Below are 14,890 nucleotides of genomic sequence, written 5' to 3' on the forward strand. Positions count from 1 at the left end.
TAAATTATCGATGCCTCGCCGGCTCGGATTTAATTCCTGTATCTTCTAGGCGGCGTGGTATTTGTACCTACACCACGGGGTGACGGGGGTAAATTTATTTTTATAATTCTTCTTACATGATATTTATAAGTGGGTATACAAAACCTTGAAGTGAAAAAATAAGATCATGGAAAATGAGGAGGAAACTCATTTGCACTCATAGCTGGATTTAAATTCTCGTCTAACCCACAATATCATCTCAATCAATTAAATTTTTTTCTTTTGTTTTTTATTCGTAGACGACGAAAATCAAGCTTACATATCGAATCGGTACAGATTAAGTTAATATTTTTTTTTTCTTTCTTTTTTTAAGTAATCCTTGGCCGTCATCGGGATTTTGGACAAAATTTTTCTCGCTAGTCTAGAAATGAAAACCTGCAGCAAAGATAGAGACGGAGATTGTCGAGGAAAGGCTGCAGGATCGATACGGAATTAATTCATCTTCGTTAAGATGACAACGTGTATAATGGAGTGGTAAGCGCAATGCGCTCCGTCATACGTCCCGCGGGATGATAGTCGGTTTTAACTCGTTTGAAAAAATCTTGCGAGCACAGAAGCACACTGAATGTGAAAAATAAATAAATAAATAAATAGATCAAAATGAAAACAAGAATGAACTTTTTTTTTTAACATTACGATAAAATCACTACACAAACGCAGCGCCGACCGAAGGGAAGAAGTTAATAAAACGAATTTGACGGGCAGGCAAGTTCTGCGCATTAATTTCCCGTCAAAAATCACTATGGAGAGAATTTTGTACACGTCAATTGCCACGACGTCGTCCTTTTGCAAGACGAGCGATCGGTGCTCCGTGCATTTGCACCCAATGCCCCGTCGATATTGAAACGCGATTCTCAATTCATTCTACTTGTGATTCTCCGATGTGTCAACGATATTGAAACGTCGAGTGCTTAGCAGCTCTAAAGCGCCTATCGCACCGCTCTAATCTGGGATCCGGTGAAACAGTCATTCCTACCATTCTCCGGTGGTTCTTTGACTCGGCATGTAGAATTGCAATGATTTTTATTATACGTGCGCTTTGTTCAATCTTGAGATTTCTCTCACACTCGGGGTTTGGTATTCTTGATAATTATAAACGCTTAATTGCTCCTCCTGTCAGGATATACGCCCTATTTTATCTAAAATTTTTATTTCAGAATTATTGAGGTCTTATTGCTCGGATATTCTCAACCAAAAGTAAGTCTCGGTGAGAATATTGAACAATGATAGTAATGCCGGAACGTTGTGAATAAATTGTTTGAACAGAAAATTTGTTCAATAAAGCTCCATTGAAATTTGTTTTATTTCGTATAGAATAAATTAATTGATTTTTTTTTTTTTTTTAGAATATTTCGTGATTTTCAGTAATTCTCTGAAACTTCTTCAGTGCACAACCATTTACAAAAACCCATTAAAAAGTTCAGGACTTTTGATGTTGAAAAAATTCTTGAAGCCGGTTTTTTAAAAATCGCCGAATATTCAAAAAAAATTCATTCTGTACGAAATAAAACAAATATCACTGAAGTCTTCTTCAACAAATTTTTGTTTAGACAATTTATTAACAACTTTTTAGCATCATCAAAAAAAGAATGGGCAAAATTAATGTTTCCGCCCGGGATCGAACCGGGGACCTTCCGCGTGTTAGGCGGATGTGATAACCACTACACCACGGAAACATTTTTGTGTGAGTCACGATCCAATTCCCAACAGCGCCTGAGAGAGGCTCAAGCCATTTTTAGACGTTCTGTGATTATTGCTATATTGCTTTATATTCCGAACTAGTTACCCGGGTAAAAAATGTTCATGATTTTAATAAATTATTTCTTTTTTCAAGTACAAATTTTCACGCATCAATTAATGCCTTCGTATATATATATATGATAAGAAATTCGTTGAGTTTTGTTTTGTCGTTAAGAAGATGATTTGTCTAATTTGTTTTTAATTATTTCAAACCATCTTTATTATATATTGTTTGAATTTAGGTACAGTATTGCGCTCTGAAGCTTCAAGGTGTTTCCGTGGTGTAGTGGTTATCACATCCGCCTAACACGCGGAAGGTCCCCGGTTCGATCCCGGGCGGAAACATTAGTTTTTGCATAATTTTTTCTCCTCCTCAATTTTCCTAAAGGTTCTGAAATTTTCTCGAGTGATATTCACGAATTGAATAAACATAAAAAGCAAGAAAATATTACTGGTTAAAATACTACTCCGCTCATGAAGTCCAATCATTTTTCATTCTCATATTGTCCCGCCCTTATCTCGCGGAAAAGAATCCGAAGCAGTGCGAAAATCGTGAATCCTCGAAAATGTATTGCGGTTCTATTATCATATGACGCACGAAATAAGCGCGATAAAGGATCAATAAAAAATTGAAGGGTTGGTATAAAAAACTTAGTCCGTCTTCGTACTCATTAATACCCACTTGTAATAATATCTCTCAGTGAGTATGCACGTCTGCCTATTTAAACGTATTTATGTACGTAAGGCAGAATCGCAAAAGAGAAAACGAGGGTGAGGAAGAGGAGCGTGGAGGAGAAGGAGAGAGGCGAAGAGATCGAGCGGTGTAGTTCAGCTGTAGCTGTCCTGTTGATGAATGCCGACCGATAGTGGCCCGGTGCTACCGGCCCTCCATGTATCTTACTCCTCCTGTCTGACGGGGTTTTCAGACTCTCCTAAGGAATCTATCTTCGCGGGTATACGCGTACCTTCCGCAATTATCTACACCTCGGATTGATCCTCTAATTGCCTGTGATAAAAGCCTCCGCTTGTGCGATATTATACACGCAGCTGGCTGTCCATATAATAGGTACTTTGTATTAAATATATAACTGTAGCGGAAACGGAGTTGGCTGGGTATAAATAGGTGAATAGATTCGAATGAAATTTTTCTCGGAGAAATATTTTCATTCGTTGTTATATGAATTTTTTTTATCTGTTTTTTTTTTTTTTAGCGTCATTGATTCAGAAATACATGAAAGACTTGGAAGTTTTGGGGCGGGGTTGAAGTTCCGGAAAGTTCCGGAAGCGCCTTCAAAAATCTCCGAAATCCAAAACAAAGAAAGATCAAACTGGGGAAATTTGACCAAGCCAGAAATTCACAGAACTGAAAATTTTCGATCATTTGGAATTTCGGCGTATCAGGTTTTTAAATTTTCTGATTTTCGCACCTTCGGAACGTTGCCTTGTCGGAGTTACGCTCCGTCGGCATTTTGTCCTTTCGGAACTTTGAGCGTCGGGTTTCATACCAATATAAACTTTGATATGTCGTCAAAGTTTGATTTTTAGACTTTAACTTTCGTCAGCAAATAATCCAGAATTCGGCGCTTTCGCAATTTTTCAAATTCGGAACTTAAACCATGCGTCAATATTTTTAAAAGAACATTAAATTTATTCTTCATTTTCTTTCAGCAAATCGATGAAGTCTTGAACTCCAGATACAGGTTTCCTCGACGCGTTTGCATAACTCGAAATCGGCGTGAAACGAGTAACGATGCGAAAAACCGACAACCTGCTGCAGACTTCGGAGTGGAAGTTATGCGTCGGTTGTACGGAGACGCGAATATTTTATACGAGATCGAAATGCATGCGCGTAAGGAATACCTATATCGTAATACGTGAGCGAATCATCTCCATGGCTTCTCAGCCGGCAAGTTATTCAGACAAGACGCCGAGGATGTTACGGATGCTTAATAGAAAGAGCATCGTTAATTTCATTTATACTTACCGTACGTATACGTACATTATATCCGTCCTTTAGGACTCTGTCCACTTGCACTCGCGCCTAGATGTGAGTGAGTATACATGTATACATATACATATATATGTATATAAATATTTATATGTGTATATATGTATATATATATATACATGTATAATATATATACACGTATAGAAAATATTCATGCGCATGGATAACGGCGTAATTCAACAACTTCCGCCACTGCGCAAGATGCTAGTCGATGCTACCGATGTCACCTTCAGCCACGGTAAATAGAAGGAAAGAAACGTAGAAGAAAATAGACGAAATACCAGAAGGATGAGGTGCAAACGCGCGGGGAAATGAAAAATCGTGGAATATAATCTATCAGAAGATGTACATGTATGTAAACGGCATGCGAGTAATTGCACGATCCGGCAATTGATAGAGATGATTAATTGCAGTTAGACTGGTTGCTGCAAACTTTATATATACATACATATTTATACATATGTACATATACGTATATATGTATCGGAATGTGTCAACGAGGTATAAATTCAATCCCGATGCACAGGCGGAATTTTTGTTCCGTTTCATCAGATCCTTGCAATAATTTTATTTATTTATTTTTCAACACTTTTTCTTCTCTCTTCGAAGTACACATTTATAACTCATCGATAGGCAACGAGTGGATTCCGTGGCACGGATTAATCTATCCGAGTTCCAACTCAGTCGGCTATTCGTGTGTGTGTTTGCGTTTCAATGTAGGTAAGAGTTTCTGAAATGACAATGCTAAGTTGACCGCAGCGTGTGCACTCCGGCGGATGTTAATTCAGACCGCGGGCGGCATTAAAGTGATACCCCGCAAATGAACCAGGATCGTCCTAACGAACGCCTAGCGGCGGGTTAAGTGGCATTCATTCGGTCCAAACCTGCGGAGCTGTTAATTAACCGAGTAAAACTTAATGTTCCATCTATGGTGCGGATGGACCGGGTATAAGGTACCGTTTATACCTGGTACCGACGTTGCGCAGGAATGAGAACCGCGAGGATTGAAAAAGTGATCCTATTCTCCTGTGACCGGTGAGAAATACAAGCCTGGCTGTGCACTCCGTGCCAATTGGCATGTTTATGAATCCATCCGGAGGAGTTAGGGCCGATACTTCTTCAGGCCAGCTTCTTCCTCGTGCGCACCGCCATTACCCAACTACCTGTCACTCGAAACAGTAATTACCCGCCGTTTCTCAATTAAGAAAACCACAAGGCTGCCTTTGCGTGGACGTCCAAGAACACAAGGGACTCGAACATTCTCGTCCTGGATGTCATTGCAAACTGTATGGTTATAGAGGTTGTATCATTTGTTCCTCAGTCTGTAATAAGGAACATTCCTATCTAATTGTAAGACGTGTGCTCTAATGGTGAGTCGCATGCTCTGTGTCACTGAATTTCGACGACGGCGATCATTTCTTTACGATTTGCCATTATTTATGTTTGTTCAACGATTACGCAAGACTGGGGTCAAAAAACTGCACACGTTTTTTTATGCTGCTTTTTGTCATTGACAATATCATTACTTCAGGGTTTTTCTTCAACTCGTGTTTGTTGTTCCGTTTGGAATAAACATCCCCGTTTGACTAAAAATATGCTATCCTATTTTTGATTTAAAAACCTATGCAAAAGGATTTCTTACTTTCATTTAATATGTATTAGAGTGTGACTCGAGAATAAATGCAGAAAGGAGAATAGAAAATAGAAAGCGGAAGCGTGCGTGTTTGAAGAAGTATCAAATAGAGAAAGAGAGAAAAGATTTCACAGGCAAAAAGATTGGACACGAAATGTGTCCAATCTTGAATGTCAAGTAAATTTCATTAGGCAATTGTTTGTTTGATTTTCTAAGTAATACTGTTCAATTAATTGTAACGAAGTGGTGTTTTTTTCATTATTATTAAGTTTTTCATGCAAACACCGCATATTTAAGAAAAATACTGTACGTGTGAAGGGAAATGGAAGTCATTTTTTTAATTCAGCATACGTGGAAACATAATATTTGCTAAAAACAGGAGACGAGGAAGAGATGCCAACAGCTTTAGTTGGAAAGACATAGTGGGGGAGACAGGGGCTGGTTTTGACAGGGGTAGGTAGTTACAGCAGCAATGGTAGCTAAACCAGGAACGCTATAATGACATTAAAACAAGATGAATGATCGGGAGACTATATTGGCCGCAATACCACGCGTGCTGATGGCGCTGGCGTTTTTAGTGTGAGGTGCTCGTGCAAGCAGCCGCCAAAATCGCCGGCTAGTAACATTTTCAGTTTTGAGTAATATTGGTCTAGAACTTGTTATCTACATGAACAGAGATGTGTAAGCTATGGTATATACTCTGTAATTCTTTTTGTGTACAATGAATCTACTCATATAAGCTTTACAAGTATTTGTATAATACTATTTAATCTTAAGAGTTAAGTTTAATATCAGGGCTAGAAGTGACATTTTCTCGGAGCAGGTTGTAAAAAGTGAGAATCTATTATTTTGAAGATAATTATATACATTTTGTTATTTTTTGATACACAAATTTTATGTTATGTTGGTTCTTAACAAGATTTTTGTCTGAAAATATTCATAAGTTTCGTTAAGGATATAAGTTGTCTGTATTTTTGTTTGGAAGTAAGCTGTAACTTTATTAAACTTTTTTTTTGTTTTGGTAAGGCGCAGAGAAAAAAAAAATTGTATGCCTAGGTTTTTATTTGGAATAACACTTTATACCATGTTTTTAGATTTAAAATGATAGGACTTCTTTCGTGATTCATCTTAAACGATGATATGCATGTTTCTTCAAATAAGATAGAGAAACTATGATTATTTGTAATAAAAAGTCTGCAATTACATCTGTTTTTTCCTGTAACGATTTACACCATATGTTGTACCAATAAGCCGCTGGTGTGGAATGAAAAATTGCATGCCTCTTTCTTCAGAATTTGTTATTTCTGTGATTTCTAATGGGCTGTGCATGAAAAATTCATGAAATTTGTATCCTGATGAGAGACTGGAACTAGATAGCACGGATTCACTTAGAACGAAGACATGGACGAAATGGTAAGACACTTGACGGAGACAATGTAACAACAAGCAAAGCACTCCCCTGAGGCTGACCCAATTACATTTTTGAAAAAAATTCGACAAACTTGAAAAGTGCTGCGAACAATTCTTTCATGTACTATTCCACCGTATTCTTGCGACGGAAATCAATTGTGCGCAGTCCCAATACGCTGCAAGCAAAAGATCAAGAGTTACAGCTTGGGAACGGAAGTCGTATTTTCTGAATTTTTCTGCTGCTGGTCTTTGCGTCGTGATTTCTCTGCTGTTGGTCCTACGGTTTTTTTATTGTGCTTTCTGACTTCCTGGGCGTTCAATTGATGTGAGAAGGGTCATACAAATCGATTCCAAGACATAAAAGTCTCAGTTCCGAAAATGACCAGATAAGTAAGGCTAACCCCTTTGCATTTTTGGTAAAAATTTCGACGACTTTGAAAAAGGCTGCAATAAATTCTTTCAGGCACTATTCCGACGTAATTTTGCGAGAGGAATCGATTAAGCGCAGTCCCAATACGCTGCGAGCAACGGATCAAAAGTTACAGGCGAAAAACTGCTTATTTTCGTCCTCATTTCTCTGCTGTTGGTCCTACGCTCTTTTTCGTGTGTTTTTTGAGTTCCTGGGGGTCGATTTACTCCGGAAAGGGTCATACAAATCGATTCCAAGACAAAAGATTTTTCGGCCAAAAAAAATCCAAGGCTAACCCCTTTGCATTTTTGGTAAAAATTTCGACGACTTTGAAAAGTGCTGCAATTAATTCTTTCAGGCACTATTCCGACGTAATTTTGCGAGAGGAATCGATTAAGCGCAGTCCCAATACGCTGCGAGCAACGGATCAAAAGTTACAGGCGAAAAACTGCTTATTTTCGTCCTCATTTCTCTGCTGTTGGTCCTACGCTCTTTTTCGTGTGTTTTTTGAGTTCCTGGGGGTCGATTTACTCCGGAAAGGGTCATACAAATCGATTCCAAGACAAAAGATTTTTCGGCCAAAAAAAATCCAAGGCTAACCCCTTTGCATTTTTGGTAAAAATTTCGACGACTTTGAAAAGTGCTGCAATTAATTCTTTCAGGCACTATTCCGACGTAATTTTGCGAGAGGAATCGATTAAGCGCAGTCCCAATACGCTGCGAGCAACGGATCAAAAGTTACAGGCGAAAAACTGCTTATTTTCGTCCTCATTTCTCTGCTGTTGGTCCTACGCTCTTTTTCGTGTGTTTTTTGAGTTCCTGGGGGTCGATTTACTCCGGAAAGGGTCATACAAATCGATTCCAAGACAAAAGATTTTTCGGCCAAAAAAAATCCAAGGCTAACCCCTTTGCATTTTTGGTGAAAATTTCGACGACTTTGAAAAGTGCTGCAATTAATTCTTTCAGGCACTATTCCGACGTAATTTTGCGAGAGGAATCGATTAAGCGCAGTCCCAATACGCTGCGAGCAACGGATCAAAAGTTACAGGCGAAAAACTGCTTATTTTCGTCCTCATTTCTCTGCTGTTGGTCCTACGCTCTTTTTCGTGTGTTTTTTGAGTTCCTGGGGGTCGATTTACTCCGGAAAGGGTCATACAAATCGATTCCAAGACAAAAGATTTTTCGGCCAAAAAAAATCCAAGGCTAACCCCTTTGCATTTTTGGTAAAAATTTCGACGACTTTGAAAAGTGCTGCAATTAATTCTTTCAGGCACTATTCCGACGTAATTTTGCGAGAGGAATCGATTAAGCGCAGTCCCAATACGCTGCGAGCAACGGATCAAAAGTTACAGGCGAAAAACTGCTTATTTTCGTCCTCATTTCTCTGCTGTTGGTCCTACGCTCTTTTTCGTGTGTTTTTTGAGTTCCTGGGGGTCGATTTACTCCGGAAAGGGTCATACAAATCGATTCCAAGACAAAAGATTTTTCGGCCAAAAAAAATCCAAGGCTAACCCCTTTGCATTTTTGGTGAAAATTTCGACGACTTTGAAAAGTGCTGCAATTAATTCTTTCAGGCACTATTCCGACGTAATTTTGCGAGAGGAATCGATTAAGCGCAGTCCCAATACGCTGCGAGCAACGGATCAAAAGTTACAGGCGAAAAACTGCTTATTTTCGTCCTCATTTCTCTGCTGTTGGTCCTACGCTCTTTTTCGTGTGTTTTTTGAGTTCCTGGGGGTCGATTTACTCCGGAAAGGGTCATACAAATCGATTCCAAGACAAAAGATTTTTCGGCCAAAAAAAATCCAAGGCTAACCCCTTTGCATTTTTGGTGAAAATTTCGACGACTTTGAAAAGTGCTGCAATTAATTCTTTCAGGCACTATTCCGACGTAATTTTGCGAGAGGAATCGATTAAGCGCAGTCCCAATACGCTGCGAGCAACGGATCAAAAGTTACAGGCGAAAAACTGCTTATTTTCGTCCTCATTTCTCTGCTGTTGGTCCTACGCTCTTTTTCGTGTGTTTTTTGAGTTCCTGGGGGTCGATTGACTCCGAAAAGGGTCATACAAATCGATTCCGAGACAAGAGATTTTTCGGCCGAAAAAAATCCAAGGCTAACCCCTTTGCATTTTTGGTAAAAATTTCGACGACTTTGAAAAGTGCTGCAATGAATTCTTTCGGGCACTATTCCGACGTCATTTTGCGAGAGGAATCGATTAAGCGCAGTCCCAATACGCTGCGAGCAACGGATCAAAAGTTACAGGCGAAAAACTGCTTATTTTCGTCCTCATTTCTCTGCTGTTGGTCCTACGCTCTTTTTCGTGTGTTTTTTGAATTCCTGGGGGTCGATTTACTCCGGAAAGGGTCATACAAATTGATTTCGAGACAAAAGATTTTTCGGCCAAAAAAAATCCAAGGCTAACCCCTTTGCATTTTTGGTAAAAATTTCGACGACTTTGAAAAGTGCTGCAATTAATTCTTTCAGGCACTATTCCGACGTAATTTTGCGAGAGGAATCGATTAAGCGCAGTCCCAATACGCTGCGAGCAACGGATCAAAAGTTACAGGCGAAAAACTGCTTATTTTCGTCCTCATTTCTCTGCTGTTGGTCCTACGCTCTTTTTCGTGTGTTTTTTGAGTTCCTGGGGGTCGATTTACTCCGGAAAGGGTCATACAAATCGATTCCAAGACAAAAGATTTTTCGGCCAAAAAAAATCCAAGGCTAACCCCTTTGCATTTTTGGTAAAAATTTCGACGACTTTGAAAAGTGCTGCAATTAATTCTTTCAGGCACTATTCCGACGTAATTTTGCGAGAGGAATCGATTAAGCGCAGTCCCAATACGCTGCGAGCAACGGATCAAAAGTTACAGGCGAAAAACTGCTTATTTTCGTCCTCATTTCGCTGCTGTTGGTCCTACGCTCTTTTTCGTGTGTTTTTTGAGTTCCTGGGGGTCGATTTACTCCGGAAAGGGTCATACAAATCGATTCCAAGACAGAAGATTTTTCGGCCAAAAAAAATCCAAGGCTAACCCCTTTGCATTTTTGGTGAAAATTTCGACGACTTTGAAAAGTGCTGCAATTAATTCTTTCAGGCACTATTCCGACGTAATTTTGCGAGAGGAATCGATTAAGCGCAGTCCCAATACGCTGCGAGCAACGGATCAAAAGTTACAGGCGAAAAACTGCTTATTTTCGTCCTCATTTCTCTGCTGTTGGTCCTACGCTCTTTTTCGTGTGTTTTTTGAGTTCCTGGGGGTCGATTTACTCCGGAAAGGGTCATACAAATCGATTCCAAGACGAAAGATTTTTCGGCCAAAAAAAATCCAAGGCTAACCCCTTTGCATTTTTGGTGAAAATTTCGACGACTTTGAAAAGTGCTGCAATTAATTCTTTCAGGCACTATTCCGACGTAATTTTGCGAGAGGAATCGATTAAGCGCAGTCCCAATACGCTGCGAGCAACGGATCAAAAGTTACAGGCGAAAAACTGCTTATTTTCGTCCTCATTTCTCTGCTGTTGGTCCTACGCTCTTTTTCGTGTGTTTTTTGAGTTCCTGGGGGTCGATTTACTCCGGAAAGGGTCATACAAATCGATTCCAAGACAAAAGATTTTTCGGCCAAAAAAAATCCAAGGCTAACCCCTTTGCATTTTTGGTAAAAATTTCGACGACTTTGAAAAGTGCTGCAATTAATTCTTTCAGGCACTATTCCGACGTAATTTTGCGAGAGGAATCGATTAAGCGCAGTCCCAATACGCTGCGAGCAACGGATCAAAAGTTACAGGCGAAAAACTGCTTATTTTCGTCCTCATTTCTCTGCTGTTGGTCCTACGCTCTTTTTCGTGTGTTTTTTGAGTTCCTGGGGGTCGATTTACTCCGGAAAGGGTCATACAAATCGATTCCAAGACAAAAGATTTTTCGGCCAAAAAAAATCCAAGGCTAACCCCTTTGCATTTTTGGTAAAAATTTCGACGACTTTGAAAAGTGCTGCAATTAATTCTTTCAGGCACTATTCCGACGTAATTTTGCGAGAGGAATCGATTAAGCGCAGTCCCAATACGCTGCGAGCAACGGATCAAAAGTTACAGGCGAAAAACTGCTTATTTTCGTCCTCATTTCTCTGCTGTTGGTCCTACGCTCTTTTTCGTGTGTTTTTTGAGTTCCTGGGGGTCGATTTACTCCGGAAAGGGTCATACAAATCGATTCCAAGACGAAAGATTTTTCGGCCAAAAAAAATCCAAGGCTAACCCCTTTGCATTTTTGGTAAAAATTTCGACGACTTTGAAAAGTGCTGCAATTAATTCTTTCAGGCACTATTCCGACGTGATTTTGCGAGAGGAATCGATTAAGCGCAGTCCCAATACGCTGCGAGCAACGGATCAAAAGTTACAGGCGAAAAACTGCTTATTTTCGTCCTCATTTCTCTGCTGTTGGTCCTACGCTCTTTTTCGTGTGTTTTTTGAGTTCCTGGGGGTCGATTTACTCCGGAAAGGGTCATACAAATCGATTCCAAGACAAAAGATTTTTCGGCCAAAAAAAATCCAAGGCTAACCCCTTTGCATTTTTGGTGAAAATTTCGACGACTTTGAAAAGTGCTGCAATTAATTCTTTCAGGCACTATTCCGACGTAATTTTGCGAGAGGAATCGATTAAGCGCAGTCCCAATACGCTGCGAGCAACGGATCAAAAGTTACAGGCGAAAAACTGCTTATTTTCGTCCTCATTTCTCTGCTGTTGGTCCTACGCTCTTTTTCGTGTGTTTTTTGAGTTCCTGGGGGTCGATTTACTCCGGAAAGGGTCATACAAATCGATTCCAAGACAAAAGATTTTTCGGCCAAAAAAAATCCAAGGCTAACCCCTTTGCATTTTTGGTGAAAATTTCGACGACTTTGAAAAGTGCTGCAATTAATTCTTTCAGGCACTATTCCGACGTAATTTTGCGAGAGGAATCGATTAAGCGCAGTCCCAATACGCTGCGAGCAACGGATCAAAAGTTACAGGCGAAAAACTGCTTATTTTCGTCCTCATTTCTCTGCTGTTGGTCCTACGCTCTTTTTCGTGTGTTTTTTGAGTTCCTGGGGGTCGATTGACTCCGAAAAGGGTCATACAAATCGATTCCGAGACAAGAGATTTTTCGGCCGAAAAAAATCCAAGGCTAACCCCTTTGCATTTTTGGTAAAAATTTCGACGACTTTGAAAAGTGCTGCAATGAATTCTTTCGGGCACTATTCCGACGTCATTTTGCGAGAGGAATCGATTAAGCGCAGTCCCAATACGCTGCGAGCAACGGATCAAAAGTTACAGGCGAAAAACTGCTTATTTTCGTCCTCATTTCTCTGCTGTTGGTCCTACGCTCTTTTTCGTGTGTTTTTTGAATTCCTGGGGGTCGATTTACTCCGGAAAGGGTCATACAAATTGATTTCGAGACAAAAGATTTTTCGGCCAAAAAAAATCCAAGGCTAACCCCTTTGCATTTTTGGTAAAAATTTCGACGACTTTGAAAAGTGCTGCAATTAATTCTTTCAGGCACTATTCCGACGTAATTTTGCGAGAGGAATCGATTAAGCGCAGTCCCAATACGCTGCGAGCAACGGATCAAAAGTTACAGGCGAAAAACTGCTTATTTTCGTCCTCATTTCTCTGCTGTTGGTCCTACGCTCTTTTTCGTGTGTTTTTTGAGTTCCTGGGGGTCGATTTACTCCGGAAAGGGTCATACAAATCGATTCCAAGACAAAAGATTTTTCGGCCAAAAAAAATCCAAGGCTAACCCCTTTGCATTTTTGGTAAAAATTTCGACGACTTTGAAAAGTGCTGCAATTAATTCTTTCAGGCACTATTCCGACGTAATTTTGCGAGAGGAATCGATTAAGCGCAGTCCCAATACGCTGCGAGCAACGGATCAAAAGTTACAGGCGAAAAACTGCTTATTTTCGTCCTCATTTCGCTGCTGTTGGTCCTACGCTCTTTTTCGTGTGTTTTTTGAGTTCCTGGGGGTCGATTTACTCCGGAAAGGGTCATACAAATCGATTCCAAGACAGAAGATTTTTCGGCCAAAAAAAATCCAAGGCTAACCCCTTTGCATTTTTGGTGAAAATTTCGACGACTTTGAAAAGTGCTGCAATTAATTCTTTCAGGCACTATTCCGACGTAATTTTGCGAGAGGAATCGATTAAGCGCAGTCCCAATACGCTGCGAGCAACGGATCAAAAGTTACAGGCGAAAAACTGCTTATTTTCGTCCTCATTTCTCTGCTGTTGGTCCTACGCTCTTTTTCGTGTGTTTTTTGAGTTCCTGGGGGTCGATTTACTCCGGAAAGGGTCATACAAATCGATTCCAAGACGAAAGATTTTTCGGCCAAAAAAAATCCAAGGCTAACCCCTTTGCATTTTTGGTGAAAATTTCGACGACTTTGAAAAGTGCTGCAATTAATTCTTTCAGGCACTATTCCGACGTAATTTTGCGAGAGGAATCGATTAAGCGCAGTCCCAATACGCTGCGAGCAACGGATCAAAAGTTACAGGCGAAAAACTGCTTATTTTCGTCCTCATTTCTCTGCTGTTGGTCCTACGCTCTTTTTCGTGTGTTTTTTGAGTTCCTGGGGGTCGATTTACTCCGGAAAGGGTCATACAAATCGATTCCAAGACAAAAGATTTTTCGGCCAAAAAAAATCCAAGGCTAACCCCTTTGCATTTTTGGTAAAAATTTCGACGACTTTGAAAAGTGCTGCAATTAATTCTTTCAGGCACTATTCCGACGTAATTTTGCGAGAGGAATCGATTAAGCGCAGTCCCAATACGCTGCGAGCAACGGATCAAAAGTTACAGGCGAAAAACTGCTTATTTTCGTCCTCATTTCTCTGCTGTTGGTCCTACGCTCTTTTTCGTGTGTTTTTTGAGTTCCTGGGGGTCGATTTACTCCGGAAAGGGTCATACAAATCGATTCCAAGACAAAAGATTTTTCGGCCAAAAAAAATCCAAGGCTAACCCCTTTGCATTTTTGGTAAAAATTTCGACGACTTTGAAAAGTGCTGCAATTAATTCTTTCAGGCACTATTCCGACGTAATTTTGCGAGAGGAATCGATTAAGCGCAGTCCCAATACGCTGCGAGCAACGGATCAAAAGTTACAGGCGAAAAACTGCTTATTTTCGTCCTCATTTCTCTGCTGTTGGTCCTACGCTCTTTTTCGTGTGTTTTTTGAGTTCCTGGGGGTCGATTTACTCCGGAAAGGGTCATACAAATCGATTCCAAGACGAAAGATTTTTCGGCCAAAAAAAATCCAAGGCTAACCCCTTTGCATTTTTGGTAAAAATTTCGACGACTTTGAAAAGTGCTGCAATTAATTCTTTCAGGCACTATTCCGACGTGATTTTGCGAGAGGAATCGATTAAGCGCAGTCCCAATACGCTGCGAGCAACGGATCAAAAGTTACAGGCGAAAAACTGCTTATTTTCGTCCTCATTTCTCTGCTGTTGGTCCTACGCTCTTTTTCGTGTGTTTTTTGAGTTCCTGGGGGTCGATTTACTTCGGAAAGGGTCATACAAATCGATTCCAAGACGAAAGATTTTTCGGCCAAAAAAAATCCAAGGCTAACCCCTTTGCATTTTTGGTAAAAATTTCGACGACTTTGAAAAGTGCTGCAATTAATTCTTT

At 40.1% G+C, this 14,890-nt stretch overlaps 2 non-coding genes across 2 annotated transcripts; one reads left to right on the forward strand and one right to left on the reverse strand.

The window, feature by feature from the left end:
* Positions 1 to 1,642: 1,642 nt before the first annotated feature.
* Trnav-aac lies at positions 1,643 to 1,715 on the reverse strand. The gene has a single exon. It is a non-coding gene; the product is annotated as a tRNA-Val (tRNA).
* A 336-nt stretch (positions 1,716 to 2,051) lies between these two features.
* Trnav-aac lies at positions 2,052 to 2,124 on the forward strand. The gene has a single exon. It is a non-coding gene; the product is annotated as a tRNA-Val (tRNA).
* The last annotated feature ends 12,766 nt before the right edge of the window (positions 2,125 to 14,890 follow it).

Source organism: Diprion similis, chromosome 9, assembly GCF_021155765.1.
Source record: "Diprion similis isolate iyDipSimi1 chromosome 9, iyDipSimi1.1, whole genome shotgun sequence".
In the NCBI taxonomy this organism is placed as follows: Eukaryota; Metazoa; Arthropoda; class Insecta; order Hymenoptera; family Diprionidae; genus Diprion; species Diprion similis.